General features: G+C 46.8%; 2 long non-coding RNA genes across 3 annotated transcripts in view; both read right to left on the reverse strand.

The window, feature by feature from the left end:
- Positions 1 to 1,548: 1,548 nt before the first annotated feature.
- Positions 1,549 to 15,038, reverse strand: part of LOC125642652 (uncharacterized) — a 41,833-nt gene continuing 28,343 nt past the window's right edge. The window contains exon 3 of the long non-coding RNA XR_007358461.2: positions 1,549 to 1,838. This is a non-coding gene — a long non-coding RNA (uncharacterized LOC125642652). The remainder of the gene's footprint in view (positions 1,839 to 15,038) is intronic.
- LOC142070543 (uncharacterized) lies at positions 11,294 to 13,992 on the reverse strand. 2 transcript variants are annotated; one of them, XR_012666398.1, is made up of 4 exons: positions 13,819 to 13,992; positions 13,336 to 13,429; positions 12,310 to 13,072; positions 11,294 to 11,891 (listed from the first exon to the last, which is right to left on the reverse strand). It is a non-coding gene; the product is annotated as an uncharacterized LOC142070543 (long non-coding RNA). The 2 variants fall into 2 exon arrangements; XR_012666397.1 differs by lacking the exon at positions 13,819 to 13,992 and having other exon boundaries at positions 13,336 to 13,679.

Consider the following 15,038-nt stretch of genomic DNA (forward strand, 5'->3'; position numbering starts at 1 on the left):
ATCTAGCATACTTTGTACAAAATGTATCATAATCCTGTAACGGGGTGAACATAAGGATATAGACTGTCACTGGCTGTCACAGTGAAAAGCTAATCCCCAAAAGTACCCCAGCTCAGCTAGAGTGAAAATCAGCATTGTGCAGGGGGGGCAGCACAAGACCTTTGCACCACTTATGGTCACCTAACCCATACAGTCTTGCTGTTTTCCACTCTTCAAGGTCCTACCACAGATGTTCATATGCTTTGATTGGACTGGCCATTGTACGCCATTATTCGTTTTGTAATCCAATTTGTAAATAAATCATCATCTGATCAGGAAAACTGATTCGTGCTCTCATTGATTATTAGTATTTCTAGGCCCACAATTCTTTGTGAATCTTTTCTTAATTGTAGCCAAACTTACTCTTTAAATACTCCATAAGCATCTTATTCCAAATAGTATATATTGAATCCATCTGTATGTCATCTCAGCTGTGAGTCCTGACTTCATCACATCCTTCTCAATTTACCTGGATACAACTTTCAGCAACGACAGGGCCAAACCCATCTTCCATCACTCACCTGGGGTCAAAGTCACCTCTGTGCAGGGAGCCAATATAAGCCCTATAAACCACTTAAGTCCTAGTTGCATGGAGTTCTACTGAAGTCTACAAATAACTGGCATGAATAGAGAGAGCAGTATTTGGCCCATTTATATTTGAGGCAACTTGAAGGGATGTGATTTTGAAAGTCAAGTCTAGCACCAGATCGATATCTAACCCTCTTTCCTAAGAAGAAGATTAGTTTAGCCTCCTTGGCTTTCTCCCATTTGTGATTTGTTCCTGTTGCTAAACTGAATCACCTAGATATTCCTTTTCTTGTTCTGACTAAGAATTACAGACATTACTGCATGAAAAGGAAATCAAAAATAGCTTTACGGGACTAATTCAGTAAAAAAAAAAAAAAAAAAGTTATTGGCAATTAGCACAGATTTTTTTTTAAAAAGTAATTAGCCCTCTTGCCCTGAGAATGAATGAATACTTTTCATTGCACCCTAAGGGATTGTCAACCCACTAATAATCCATTTGAGATTAATGTGATTCTAAAACTGCATTGTGAAAATGCAGGCTCCAAAATGATCACAAACAGGCAATCTTGCAGCAATGAACATGGGCTGAAATTGCTTCCAGAATGAAGGGCCATTAATAATTTCAGATGGGTTAAGTGTAATAAAAGGAACTGTTCATTCATTAAGTGTGAATTCAAAAGTGGGTGGAGTAAAACACACACAAAAAGTCGTAAAGCCTAATTTATCCCTGATGTCAGTGGATGTAATAGCCCTGAAGTCAGTGCAGTTGCCCATGTTCTCACCTGTGAAATGTGTATGGTAAAACACGCCTGTGAGGCGACTAACTCCCAGGCATGTCAGTTGCCCCTGACTTGGGTGCATTCAACTGCCATGGTCAAGGGGGTTCTATATAACACATGGGAATCCCTGAAAACCCCTCAGAGCATGCAGCTCATTTAAATGACAGGAAAGCAACAGGAGACAATGGGGTTTTCCCCATCACACGGTACTTGACATTTTTTATTATATGTAAGTACATACAAAAATCACATCCCCTAATTTACAGCACAGTTCCTGTAAAGGTTTCTCTCCAGCAAAGTTCTATTTTCATGGGGCTGAGAAGGGGGATGGGAAACAGCCTCAGGAAGATACTCCACACGTGCTGAGAGTCGTTATGTATGGTGAACGTTCTGTATGCTCTGACAACCCATTCATGTTTAGCATGATTGTCGTCTTTCTCCTTGGCAGTGTAAGACGCAGGATAAACAAGTGTTCCTTGTCAGAGTAAAGCTCTAGAAAAGAGAGAACAGATCAAAAGCATTTCCCTCCCAGAGCGCATCCCCTCCCACTCAGTGACATTCAGAGTCAGCCTCTGTTACATTCACACAGGCCTGCTCCAGGAGTCATGACTCAGCCAAAGCTCCAAGTCCTCTGCGTGGGCTGCTGAAAGTTAAGTTAAACCCTTGCTGTTGTTGATGGCGGCTTGGTGCCATTTTTTAAAAATTTTTTTTGTTTTTCGTTAGGAATCAGCGAGCTAGACTAAAGCACCGAATAGTCACTGCCACCACCTTCCAAAGCGACATCCAGCAGAGTAAATCAGCCAAACAAGTGATAAATGTTATTACTTCACTTGGATTGCAATAGTGCCTAGAGGCGATGGACAACTAGGCCTCAGGGCACCATCCTGATAGATACTGTACACACACGTAATTAAAAGATGCTCTCTGCCCCAAAGACAGTGCAGTATAAATATAAGATGGGGGACAACAGGTGGGCACAACAAAGAAAGAGGAAGAGCGCTAAGTAGTAGCAAGACATGCAATTCATGTAACAAACACCAGTCATGACAATATAAAACATCTACAGCCCCCTGGAAAATGATATCCCCCAGACTGGAAATTAAAATACAGGTACAAAACAGAACTCATGACGGTGTCCTTTCTCCAGTGCTTACTATGAAGTGCTCCACAGTATGGCAGAAACTGGCACGGAGGAGGAGAGTGACAGACACAGTTAGCAGCGCTCCTAGTTTGGAGCCTGAGGAGAAGAATGCACCAGCGCATAGGGATGTGACCAGGCAGCACGAGCGTGGGGGAATGGTCCCTTTCCTATTCCTTTCAGAAACTAATCCACTGTGCTGCAGAGCCTGAGTCTTTATGAATGACAAGCATTTGAAGGTGTGGATATTTACAGTGATGGTTCCACAACCTGCCTATCACCCACCTAACAGAGAGGGATATACTTATATTCTATTACAGTCAGAAAATTTTGAAATAAATGACAACAGCTGAAAACATAATTTGCTCTACAGATGGTGTGACCGTTTCCTGGTGTGGGATATAGATAAGAATTCCAAATAGGACAGGCTGTATTAAACAGGGAACACATCCCAAACCGGTGGTTATTCTATCATTAGAGTTTACCAAGCCGGTAACAAGAGTGAGCTTCTGTATCACCATACTGGTTAACAAAGAGCTAAAACCCGAGTCCAGCCCTTGGCTCACCACTCAGACAACTGGACTTTATTATGAGAGATTACTGAAAACCAGATTAATCAGCTATTTGGGTCTTCCAATCCCAAGGGATCAGACCTTTAACCAGGTCAATATATAACTTAGCTCTTACCCAAAAATCATGCTGGTAGCCAACCCTTTAATAATGCAAAGCTAAAGGTTTATTCATGTAAAAAGGAAAGGAAATATGAGAATAAACAAATGGTTGAAGAATCATATACATTACAATTGATTTTCAGAGATTGCAGGTCAGGACCATAGCAGGGATGGTAAATCTGCTATCTTGTAAAAAAGTCTCTCTCTAGATCACCTAAACTGGTTGGAGGCCATTCAGTCCCTTTGTTCAAAGCTTCCTTGTTAGAAATCCAGTCCAGAGATGTGAAGCAGGAAATGAACCCAAAGAAATGATGTCTCAGGCTCCCATTTATACCTTCAGCCCAGGTGCATGGAAAATTACTTGCAAAGATGGAGCCTTGGGTCACATGACATGATGGGTCACTGGGCAGCCATTTCGTCAGTGCTTTCTGAAATGTCTCCAGCAAAGGGTCATTGGGTGTGTTTTAGTCTCTTCAATGGCCCACTGTGAGAATTGTGTATCCTTAACGGGCCATCACACATAGTTGGCCAGTCCTGATGTAAATCTGTCTGAAGCGGTATCACCCAGGCATCAGAACACATGTTTGAGATACAAGTACATAGCCAATATCCATAACTTCAGATACAAAGAGGATTCATGCATATAAACAGTGCAGTTCCTCGCACATCATTGCCCAGCTGGTCAGAAGGCTGACGGGAGAGAGAATGGCAGTAGATTGTCACGTGTTTTCAATAGCAGAGGACACTGACTGACTTTAGGCAACTGGTAAGATGAGACTCCCCTGCTCCAGAACAGTGCTGCCTGGTGGATATTTATCACAGCGCATCCAGCTTCTAGAGGGCCGTATGTACATCAGGAAATGGTGCTGTGTTTAAACAGGGTTTCACCTTCGAGTCAACGAGTGACGGTTTAACCCTACTTAGAGCAGGTTTTAACCATACCTGTCTGACACCCCTGGTCTACACTGACCACAAAGTTGTGGTCAGCACCATGTGAGCTAGCAGGAGTATTAAAAATCATGCTTGAACACAATCCCAGTGTAGACAACGCCTGTTAGAAATGTATCCCCGCAGCAGGCGTGTCAGTCACTGCACTGCTGAGAGCTGCACTCAGACAACTTCTATGCACATGCAGGTGTTATGCCTAGCTGCGCCGATAGCCCAGTGGAGCAGCTGTCTGCCTTTCCAGCGTGGGTGTGACTGCTGATAAGCAATTCGCTTAATGCCTCCTCTGCTCCTCCTGGCTTAATTTGAATTGCTCCATCTGCATCTCCAAGGGAGGCCTTGACAGCAAGGACCAGAGGAGCAGGCAGGAGGCTGCCTTTGTTCTTTTTGCCTGATGCTGTTAATGGCTACCAGCATATCTTTAGGCAAATCATGTAATTTCCATGTGCCTCAGTTTGCCCGCCAGAAGAAGGCAAGGGGGAGGGACCGTACGTAGCACAAGGCTGCATAAAAAGGTAGGAACTGCTCTGAAATTCAAGCCCAGCTCCCAGCAGCAACAGGAGCTGCTCTCTGCCTCTCAAAAGAAGCCAGACTAACTCCAGGATCCTGAGCTGTAGCTCAGATTTTATTTATTTACTGTGCTGGTCCTCTGCTGGGTTGACTGAAGTTTGTTTAAAGAATGGAGCATGCAGCTCTCTCTGGAACAATGCCACGCTCAGTAACAGTCCTTCTCTGGGCTAAGGTGTGTTGCTATACGTGTACTGCAACTTCAGGCCCAGCAAGCACCAGCGTTGGCTGTAGCAGCAGAGCTGCCGACACTGGGCTTTGGTCACCATCCCCAAAGCAAACAGCTGCTGCTGTCACTGTGTGCAACCTGTTGGCGTGGTACTCAGAAGGGTAGTTTAAAACTCTGCCTGACGGGAACCACATTAATTCTTTCTCTTGGACTAAACTAAGATAGCAGCGTGGCCATTCTTCTGCAATAAACCCCAAACTAGGCTAGTCCAGCAAGTAACTGAGCTTAGACTTGTCAAAGTGCTTGGAAACACCTTAAGCTTGCATCATGCCATCTACACACATCAGCCATCCCAGGAGCCTTCCAGAGGTTGGGCATGATGGGTAGCTGCAATAGCTGCAAAAAAGTCTTTAGCTCAGCTTCAGATGAAACTGTACATTTTGCACTGGCCTATTCCCAGTGTGGACAGGTGATGCTGCAGATGTCACTTTGTTCCCCCTGGCTCCATCTCCTAACGCAGTCCCTTCCTCTTTGGGAAGAACCAGGAGCCCCTATTCCTGAGATCATTGCTAGACACAGGGATAAGTGCTTCAAGTGCCTGAAAATCCTCCGACTAGGGGGGCAAGGCATGTTGTGCATGCACATTTCAGAAGAGTCAGGCAAACCCAATACTGGCTGGGGGGAAACTCTAATCTAACCCACTCTCAGGACAAGTAATGCAAGAAACCTAGCGGAGCTACTATAAGGTGGGTGCAAAACTGACTGGAAAACCGTTCCTAGAGAGTAATTATCAGTGGTTCACAGTCATGCTGGAGGGGCATAACGAGTGGGGTCCCACAGGGATCAGTTCTGGGTCTGGTTCTGTTCAATATCTTCATCAGTGATTTAGATACTGGCACAGAGAGGACACTTATAAAATCTGCGGTTGATACCAAGCTGGGCGAGGTTGCAAGTGATTTGGAGGACAGGATTAAAATTCAAAATGATGTGGACAAACTGGAGAAATGGTCTGAAGTAAACAGGATGAAATTCAATAAGGACAAATGCAAAGTACTCCACTTAGGAAGGAACAATCAGTGGTACACATACAAAATGGGAAATGACTGCCTAGGAAGGAGTACTGTGGAAAGGGCCGTGAGGGTCATAGTGGACCACAAGCTAAATATGAGTCAACAGTGTAACGCTGTTGTAAAAAAAGTGAACATCATTCTGGGATGTATTAGCAGGAGTGTTGTAAGCAAGACACGAGAAGTAATTCTTCCACTCTACTCTATGCTGATTAGGCCTCAGCTGGAGTATTGTGTCCCGTTCTCGGCGCCACATTTCAGGAAAGATGTGGACACATTGGAGAAAGTCCAGAGAAGAGCAACAAAAATGATGAAAGGTCTAGAAAACATGACCTATGAGAAGACTGAAAAAATTGGGTTTGTTTACTCTGGAAAACAGAAGACTGAGAGGGGACAAGAGAACAGTTTTCAATTACGTAAAAGGTTGTTAGAAGGAGGAGGGAGAAAAATTGTTCTTCTTAACCTCTGAGGATAGGACAAGAAGCAATGGGCTTAAATTGCAGCAAGGGAGGCTTATGTTGGACATTAGGAAAAACTTCCTAACTGTCAGGGTGGTTAAGCACTGGAATAAATTGCCTAGAGAGGTTGTGGAATCTCCATCACTGGAGATTTTTAAGAGTAGGTTAGACAAACACCTGTCAGGGATGGTCTAGATAATACTTAGTGCTGCCATGAGTGCAGGGGACTGGACTAAATGACCTCTTGAGGTACCCTCCAGTCCTATGATTTCACACAACCCATATCCCTGTTGGAGTTTCCTTGTGTTGTCTAGGCCAGCCCTGACTGTCTGAGCGTGCCAAAGAGCCCAGCTATATTCTGAGGTTTGATATGAGTTCCAGCCGGAATCCGTCTGGTGTTACTGACCCCATGCACTGGTCCTGCAGCCAGCTATGGAGAAACTAGTACAGTGCCCTCCCTCTCTGTCTAGCCACGATTCTCCACCACTCCCCAAGTAAATAAGTAGGCTTCTGTAAGTGGATTTCTGGGTTGTTACTTTGTTAATATAGGGGTTTTGCTGTGTGGTTGACAATGTGAAGCATGCACAACAATCATTAATGAAAGGCTTTCAGTTTCAGCCCTTCCATAAGCAGACCACAGAAGCTGTGCCTTCTGGTGCCACGGTGGAATCTGGCCTCGTGCGTGGTAGCAGGAAAGTGCTCCCCCTCTCAATTAATACCTAGAACAGTGAAAGCGGGAGCACTGATTCCAAAATGACTGAGTCCTGTGGCGTTGGTCAGATGGCAGAGGGCCTTATGCTGTCCCCCTGGCTTTACACTGTGTAATTCCATTGACTTCAGTAGAATTTCTCTGATTTACACCAGTTAGAGGAGAATTGGACCCTGAGAGCCTAAATGCAGCTACTGACTGACCAGAATGTTCTTCAGAGCTATGGGCAAGACCCATTTAGCCCCATGTTCATATGCACAATGAAATTCCAAATGCTCAGGCCCCAATTTTTTTCCAATTAACGTTCAAAACATTTTGATTCCTCAATAAGGGCCAAACTTTGGGCCACCTGGGAAGTGTATTATTTGGGTTACACATCTCTGCTTCTAATGCACGCTCCCCAGCCAGCACAACAGCTTGCAGGTGCTTGACGAACCTGAGTATATTAGTAACAGTTTAACGAACTGGCCTGTAAAGTCTTTAAAGCAGGAGATGCGTAAGACACAACAGCCCCTCATGTGGCTTGTATCTTTTCTCTTTTGAGTGGATTGGTGGAACTATCCTGATTTCCCAACAAGTCAATACTCTGTATATTATATTTTATTTTTACCACGTGTACGTCAAAAAGAGAAATAAAATGCTATGCTTTGATTAAACTATGCGTATGTGACATTTTATATATTGGATGTTCTGTATTGCTAGGAAAAGTGTGTGTGTGTGTGTGTGTGTGTTAATGTACCATGTGTCATCACAACACTTAGGTGGCACCACACACACCTTTACATGTTATGCTCTGTGTTTGATGGAGGTTCAATTCATATTACTTCAATGCTTTGCTTTGTGTGATGAATGTAGTCTAACCTTCAGAGCTTAAGGTCGAAGTCACAGGTGAAACATAAGATAAAGTGTTTCTGAGAGGCACTCACCCACAGAGGAAGGCAGCAGAAGTAATAGGAGATATGCGTCAAGCATATTTTTTACTTGTTTTGGGGTCCCACTCACACAAGCGACTCCGTGGTGGATCATGGCCCCATTGTGCTAGGCACTCCCCGATATATTCCCTGTCACAATGACCATCTTCTTATCTTGCCAACTCCCTGCTTGTGAGCAAGTGGAATAGTGAGCTATATCAGAGTTCTGCACTCAAGAGCAGGGTGTCTGTCAGTTTCAATGGCACTCTGGGATGTAAGGATGGAGCCATCAGGCAAAGCTGAGGCCCAGTGTGGTGTTGCATTAGGTGCTCGCCCACACACAAGACTGTTAGATCTAATTTCAGGTCTGTTAGCTTTGATAGTGTCCCTTTCAACACCATTATAATTACGTCTGTTAGAACTCCACCTCTTTATCCCACTTAATGTGTCGTGGTACTCACAATGCTGTCATACTGACAGCTGACAGATCCCCTGTCTTCACAGATATATTTCTGTTTGTTGCAGGTGTTGCTAATCTGATAATGTTGTTGCCTTTGTTGCACACACTTTTGTCTCTGCTAAGTGACAAGTAGTGGCATGTACTCTGCTTTCTGGCACTTCCCTTTCAAGCTTCTCAGTTGTACTTGCAGTTTCACCTCCTGAGTTTATCAAAGTTGTTCTCGCTCCCTTGTGCTGCGATGCCTGCTCAATCACATGGAAGGATGTGCAATGGCATTCACAGGTGGTGATTGGCATCAGTCATACCTCATTATTCTGTCATGAAGTCAGCCCTGAAATCGATGGGAAACAAGTGCAATCACCTGAAATTGATCCCACTTTGATTCCTGTTGATTGGTTTGCCAAATCCGTGACAGAAAACAAGTTGTACTAGATGCTAAACATTTGTGGGTGTACTCCTCTCATCTAAATGGCACCTGTAGAGAGTAAAGTCCATGGGGGGAACAGAGCATTCCCTCTTGCTGTAACTGGCATCTGTATAAATCTTGTTCTGACTAATGAGCCTATGTGTAAATGAGTCATGATTAAATGCACATGTAGATACTGTTATCATCAGTGAGGATTCAACCCTGAGACTTCAGCACCAAAAGCAAAGGTTTCTACAGCTTGAGCTAAAGAAGAATTCTCAGCAGCTAGGAATGAGCACATGCGCTAGCCCAGGGTCTTGGATCTTCTTGCTGTTAGACAAGCACATCCCAAGTGTCTGAAGTCCACAGCAGCATAAGTCCCACCCAGTGACCATGCTGTCTGAAAGTGTATTGCATCTCCAGTTCATTAAAAGGGTACTGGCTATCGGACTTGAACTCCTGTGTGTGCACCTCAGATACCTGGGATAAAATTGTCTAAGGGTACGTCTACGGTATGAAATTATTTCGAAATTATTCTATTTGAATTTTCGGAAGCTATTTTATACATTCGGTCTTCTGTGTCCCCACTAAAGTGTGTGAATTCGGCGGATTGCATCCACAGTACCAAGGCTAGCATCGAATGTCGGAGCGGTGCACTGTGGGTAGCTATTCCACAGTTCCTACAGTCCCCACCACCCATTGGAATTCTGGGTTAAGCTCCCAGTGCATGATGGGGCAAAAACATTCTTGCGGGTGTTTCTGGGTGTGTGTCATCAGAAAGCTAAGGCAGACAATCGTTTTGTGCCTTTTTGGTGTGCAGACGCCATACTGCTTTCAGCAGACGGTGCACCGCTGCTCTCCTGCTACTATGAATCCACCTCTCCAACTCAACTCTGCTCGGCATCATGAACCGAGCAGCACAGCTTCCGCCGCCAAGTCTGCTCTCCCGCTATTGCCACGCTTCTGAGCTTCTCCATGTTGTCTGTCCTGGGCTCCCACCTCTGTGAAAGCCACAGAAGACAACCATTTTCAGCCTTTGTTTGGCTACTGTGAACCAAACAGCACAGCTTCCGCTGCCACTCTGCTCTCCTACGTTTCGCGCCCTTTTTCCAGGATTACCCGTGCAGGCGCCACAGCCATGGAGCCCGATCAGATCTCCGCTGCAGTTTTGACCATTGTAAATACCTCGCGCATTATCCAGCAGTATGTGCAGTACCTGCAAAACCGGGCGAGGAAGTGACGACAGCGCGATTACTATACTGAGGAGGACATGGACACAGACGGTACGACATGTGGCGATTGGGAGATTAAGGTGCTGTTGGGCCAGGTTCGTGCAGTGGAACGCCGATTCTGGGCCCAGGAAACAAGCACAGACTGGTGGGACAGCATAGTGTTGCAGGTATGGGATGATTCCCAGTGGCTGAGAAACTTTCATGGAACTTTGTGACTTGCTGTCCCCTGCCCTGAAGTGCAAAGACACCAAAATGAGAGGAGCCCTCACAGTTGAGAAGCAAGTGGCCATAGCCCTGTGGAGGCTTGCAGCGCCCGACAGCTACCGGTCAGTCGGGAATCAGTTTGGAGTGGGGAAATCTACTGTGGGGGCTGCTGTGCTGCAAGTAGCCAACACAATCATTGAGCAGCTGCTATCAAGGGTAGTGACTTTGGGAAATGTGCAGACCATTGTGGATGGCTTCAATGAGCTGGGGTTCCCTAACTGCGGCGGGGCGATAGACGGAATGCATATCCCTATCTTGGCTCCGGAACACCGGGGCGGCCAGTACATAAACCGCAAAGGGTACTTTTCCATGGTGCTGCAAGCACTGGTGGATCACAAGGGACATTTCACCGACATCAGCGTGGGATGGCTGGGAAAGGTGCATGACGCTCGCATCTTCAGGAACTCTGGTCTGTTTGAACAGCTGGAGGAAGGAACTTACTTTCCAGACCAGAAAATTACTGTTGGGGATGTTGAAATGCCTATAGTTATCCTCGGGGACCCAGCTTACCCCTTAATGCCCTGGCTCATGAAGCCGTACACAGGCACCCTGGACAGAGAACGTTCAACTATAGGCTGAGCAAGTGCAGAATGATGGTAGAATGTGCATTTGGACGTTTGAAAGCGCACTGGTGCAGTTTACTGACTCAGTTAGACCTCAGCACAACCAATATTCCAATTGTAATTGCTGCTTGTTGTGTGCTCCACAGTATCTGTAAGAGTAAGGGGAGACATTTATGGCAGGGTGGGAGGTTGAGGCAACTCGCCTGGCTGCCAGTTTCACACAGCCAGACAGCAGGGCAATTAGAAGATCGCAGCAGGGCGTGCTGCACATCAGAGAAGTTTTGAAAGCCAGTTTCATGACTGGCCAGGGTACGGTGTGAGAGTTGTGTTTGTTTCTCTTAAAGTTATCCACCCCCTATATATATATGAAAGGAAATAAAGTCACAATTGTTTAAAAACTGTTCTTTATTATTTGTTGCACAAAACATTGAGAGAAATCAGAAGCTAGACGGGGGATGGGGGTATTGGGTTAGGGGGGTGGAGGAGGAGGGAAGGACAAGTCCAGAAACCAAATCAAAATTTAGGCTATGTCAGCTTTCTGCTGCTTGTGCAATCCTCTGGGGTTGACTGCGTGGGTCCCCGTAGCCTCCCCCCCGTGTTCTTGGGCGTCTGGGTGAGGAGGCTATGGAATTTGGGGAGGAGGGAGGGTGGTTATTCAGGGGCTGCAGTGGTAGTCTGTGGTCTTGCTGCCTTTCCCGCATTAGATCCACCATAAAGTGGAGCATGTCAGTTTGCTCCCCCATGAGCTTGACCATAGCATCCTGCCTGCTCTCATCGCACACGTCCCTCCTCTCTTCGTATTCATGTAATGCTTTACGCGATTCCGCAATTGTTTGCCTCCACGCATTCAACTGGGCCCTATCAGTGCGGGAGGACTGCATGAGTTCGGCAAACATGTCGTCCCGAGTTCGTTTTTTCCGCCTTCTAATCTGGACCAGGCTCTGGGACGGAGTAGATAGGGGCTGCATTGAAACATTTGCACCTGCTTCAGGAGGAGAAAAAGGGATGGTAGTATTTTAAAAGATACATTTTAGAGAACAAAGAGGACGCTGTTTCTCAGTGAAACTGGCAATTCACAGTACACAGCACATGTTCTTTCTGTACAGGGTCTCATTTTGCCTCTTATACTGAAGTGCCTGCCACTTTGGTGTGAGTAAGCCATCACATGCGGCCAGGCAACAGAATTCAGCTTGCAGGCAGCAGCCAGGCAACAGAATTCAGCTTGCAGGCAGCCTGCGGGCTCTCTGGGAGGATCGCTTCACACAACACCCTCCCCCGTTCCCCACCCACCGCGGGGCTCCGATGAGGCTCTGAGAAGGGATGAGCCCTTTAAACTAAAAGCGAACAGCCCAGCATGGCTGGGTTTCCCCCCACCGCATGGCTCCGATCAAGCTCTCACTCACCAGAAGTGCCCTCTCCAGGGTCATGGTCCAGGAGCCTGCTTTGGGAGTAGGCGGAGGCTATTGGCTCCAGCGTTAAAGAATAGTTCCTGGCTAGGGGGGAAAAACAGATTCCCCACTTGCCGCCTGTGCACTGTCCTCCTCCTCCTCCTCTTCGTCCTCCAAAAACTCCTCCTCCTCACTCCATGCTACTCCCCCCTTGCAGGTGTCCATGGACAGTGGGGGAGTAATATTGTCGTCACTCCCCATAATTGCATGCGGTAGAAGCGGCATGTATGGGGCTGTGACCCAGAGCGCCCGTTCTCCTCCCTGGCTTTTTGGTACGCTTGCCTGAGCGCCTTGATTTTTGTACGACACTGTTCTGTGTCCCTGGAGTAGCCTCTTTCCGTCATGGCCCTGGAGACTTTTAGCGTACGTATTTGCATTCCTTTTTTTTGGAATGTGGTTTTGCCATAACAGATTCGTCTCCGCAACATGCAATGAGATCCAGTACCTCCTGTTTGGACCATGCTGGAGCTCATCTGCGAATCCGGGACTGCGTGGTCGCCTGTGATGGTGGACTCTGCATGGTTGCCTGTGATGGTGGACTGTGCTGATGGTCACCCCTCAGCGCTGATGGTGACTAAACAGGAAATTCAAAAATTCCTGGGGCTTTTACTGCCTACCTGGCTAGTGCATCAGAGTTCAGAGTGTTGTCCAGCGGTCACAAGGGAGCATTCTGGGATAGCTCCCGGAGTCCAATAATGTCGAATAGCGTCCACAGTACCTGTAATGCAGAAGTGCACTTTCGATTTGAGCGCTACTCCACTTGCCGAGGTGGAGTACAGAAATCGGAGTAAAGAGCCCTTTAAATAGAAAAAACTGGTTTGGTCGTGTGGACGGAACCAGTTTTATTTTGAGGTAACTCGGCTAATTCCGAAATAACCGGGTACTGTAGACCAGGCCTAATATAGGGAGCATGGGATTGGCTTAGTGTGTGATATCAACCCCCCTTGAATGGCTGGTCCTGACAATAATAAAGTTTCCTACCTTGCCACCTTTGAAGAATGTCTCCAATTTGTAGAATTGTTGTAGAAGTTGTAGAAGCCTATATTTATAGTTCTGAAGATTGTGAGCTCAGTACCTGCTGAGGATGATGGCTGGTTATAAAGGGTTAAAATTTAGCAGTATATTTAAAGTTGCCATATCCCCTGCAGGATATTACAGCATGCCACACTTACTGTTGACTCAGATCCTCCCTCACACAGATACAGAAAGTAGTTGCAAAGAAGAGAGAGAATTAGCCAGGTTAGATTACAGCAGCAACCAGGGCCGGCTCTAGGATTTTTGCCGCCCCAAGCAAAAAAATTTTTGGCCACCCCTGCTTTTTTTTCATGCCCTCCCCCGGCTCTGCCCCTTCCCAACCCCTTCCCCAAATCCCCGGCCCTGCCTCCTCCCCTGGGAGTGTTACATTCCAACCCCCATTGCTTCCTGCGGCTCCCCGCCCCCCCGCAGCTCCCCGCCCTAGCTCACCTCCGCTCCACCTGCTCCCCTGAACACACCGCCATTCCGTTTCTCCCCCCTCCCTCTCAGGCGAGGGAGAGGCAGCACATTCAGGGGAACAGGTGGAGCGGGGGGGAGCGCAGGAAGGAACGGGGTGGGGTAGAGGAACTGCTCCCCACCCCAGCTCGCCTCTGCTCCACCACCGCCGCCTCCCCCGAGTGCGCTGCTGAGTGGCTTCTCTTCCCTCCCTCCCAGGGTGGCCGCGCCAAACAGCTGTTTGGTGTGCGGCAAGCCTGGGAGGGAGGGGGGAGAAGGGGAGCGGCGGCGGCGGCGTTCTCAGGGGAGCAGGCAGAGGTGGAGCAGAGGCCAGCTGGGGCTGCGGGGGGGGGCACATTTCTAGGGGCGGCATGGCTGGCGCCGGAACGCTGCCCCTAGAACTGTGCCGCCCCAAGCACCTGCTTGTTTTGCTGGTGCCTAGAGCCGGCCCTGGCAGCAACAGTGCTCCATTTACATTAGAAGTTATTTGTTGTTAGTTAAGTGAACGACTTATTCTAAAGCCTGTCTTCAGCATCATCGAAATATAACTTGGTACCAGGAATGTGAGGCACAGATTGCTGGTGAGTCTGGGAAAAGGGCAACCAGACTGCAACTGTCTGATAAAAGGGATACTGACCACAGCAAGGTGACAGGGTGAATGAAAAATGGCTCCCGTGAAACCCCTGGAACCACAACACACAAATTCTCCACCTGCCTTAAAATCACAGGAAATGCTGAAGAGACTGGGGAAAGACTAAGACAGCAATCTGAAGTGTATAGGAGAGCTAGTAAGATGAAAAACAACAAAATAAATGACTTTTTTTTTATGGGGGCTGGGTGTCGAAATACTGCATTCCAGAGTGTGAATGACGATGAGGAAGGGAAGAAAGCTTTAAAGAAGTCATGAGAAGGTCTGAGGATCAATGTGTCCCTAAAGAAATTACCTACGAAAGATATTTTCTGGATAAGGACCTGGGAAAAATGGTGAAATAATTGAGAGTATTTTTATAAACTTAAAATTAAAAAGCTAGTCTTGTTAATTTGGAGTATTCAGGCTCCATCATTCAAGACTAAATTAGTTGGAGCTGCAAAAATAAAGAGGTCTAGGAAAGTCTACTCAGGGACAAGGGCCTGAAAAAAAGGAATATACCTATGCCAAGAAACAGAACAACCAGAAATGCACATTAAGGCCCCAGTGAGTTGCAGAGAGCACA

Source organism: Caretta caretta, chromosome 1 (assembly GCF_965140235.1).
Source record: "Caretta caretta isolate rCarCar2 chromosome 1, rCarCar1.hap1, whole genome shotgun sequence".
Lineage (NCBI taxonomy): Eukaryota > Metazoa > Chordata > Testudines > Cheloniidae > Caretta > Caretta caretta.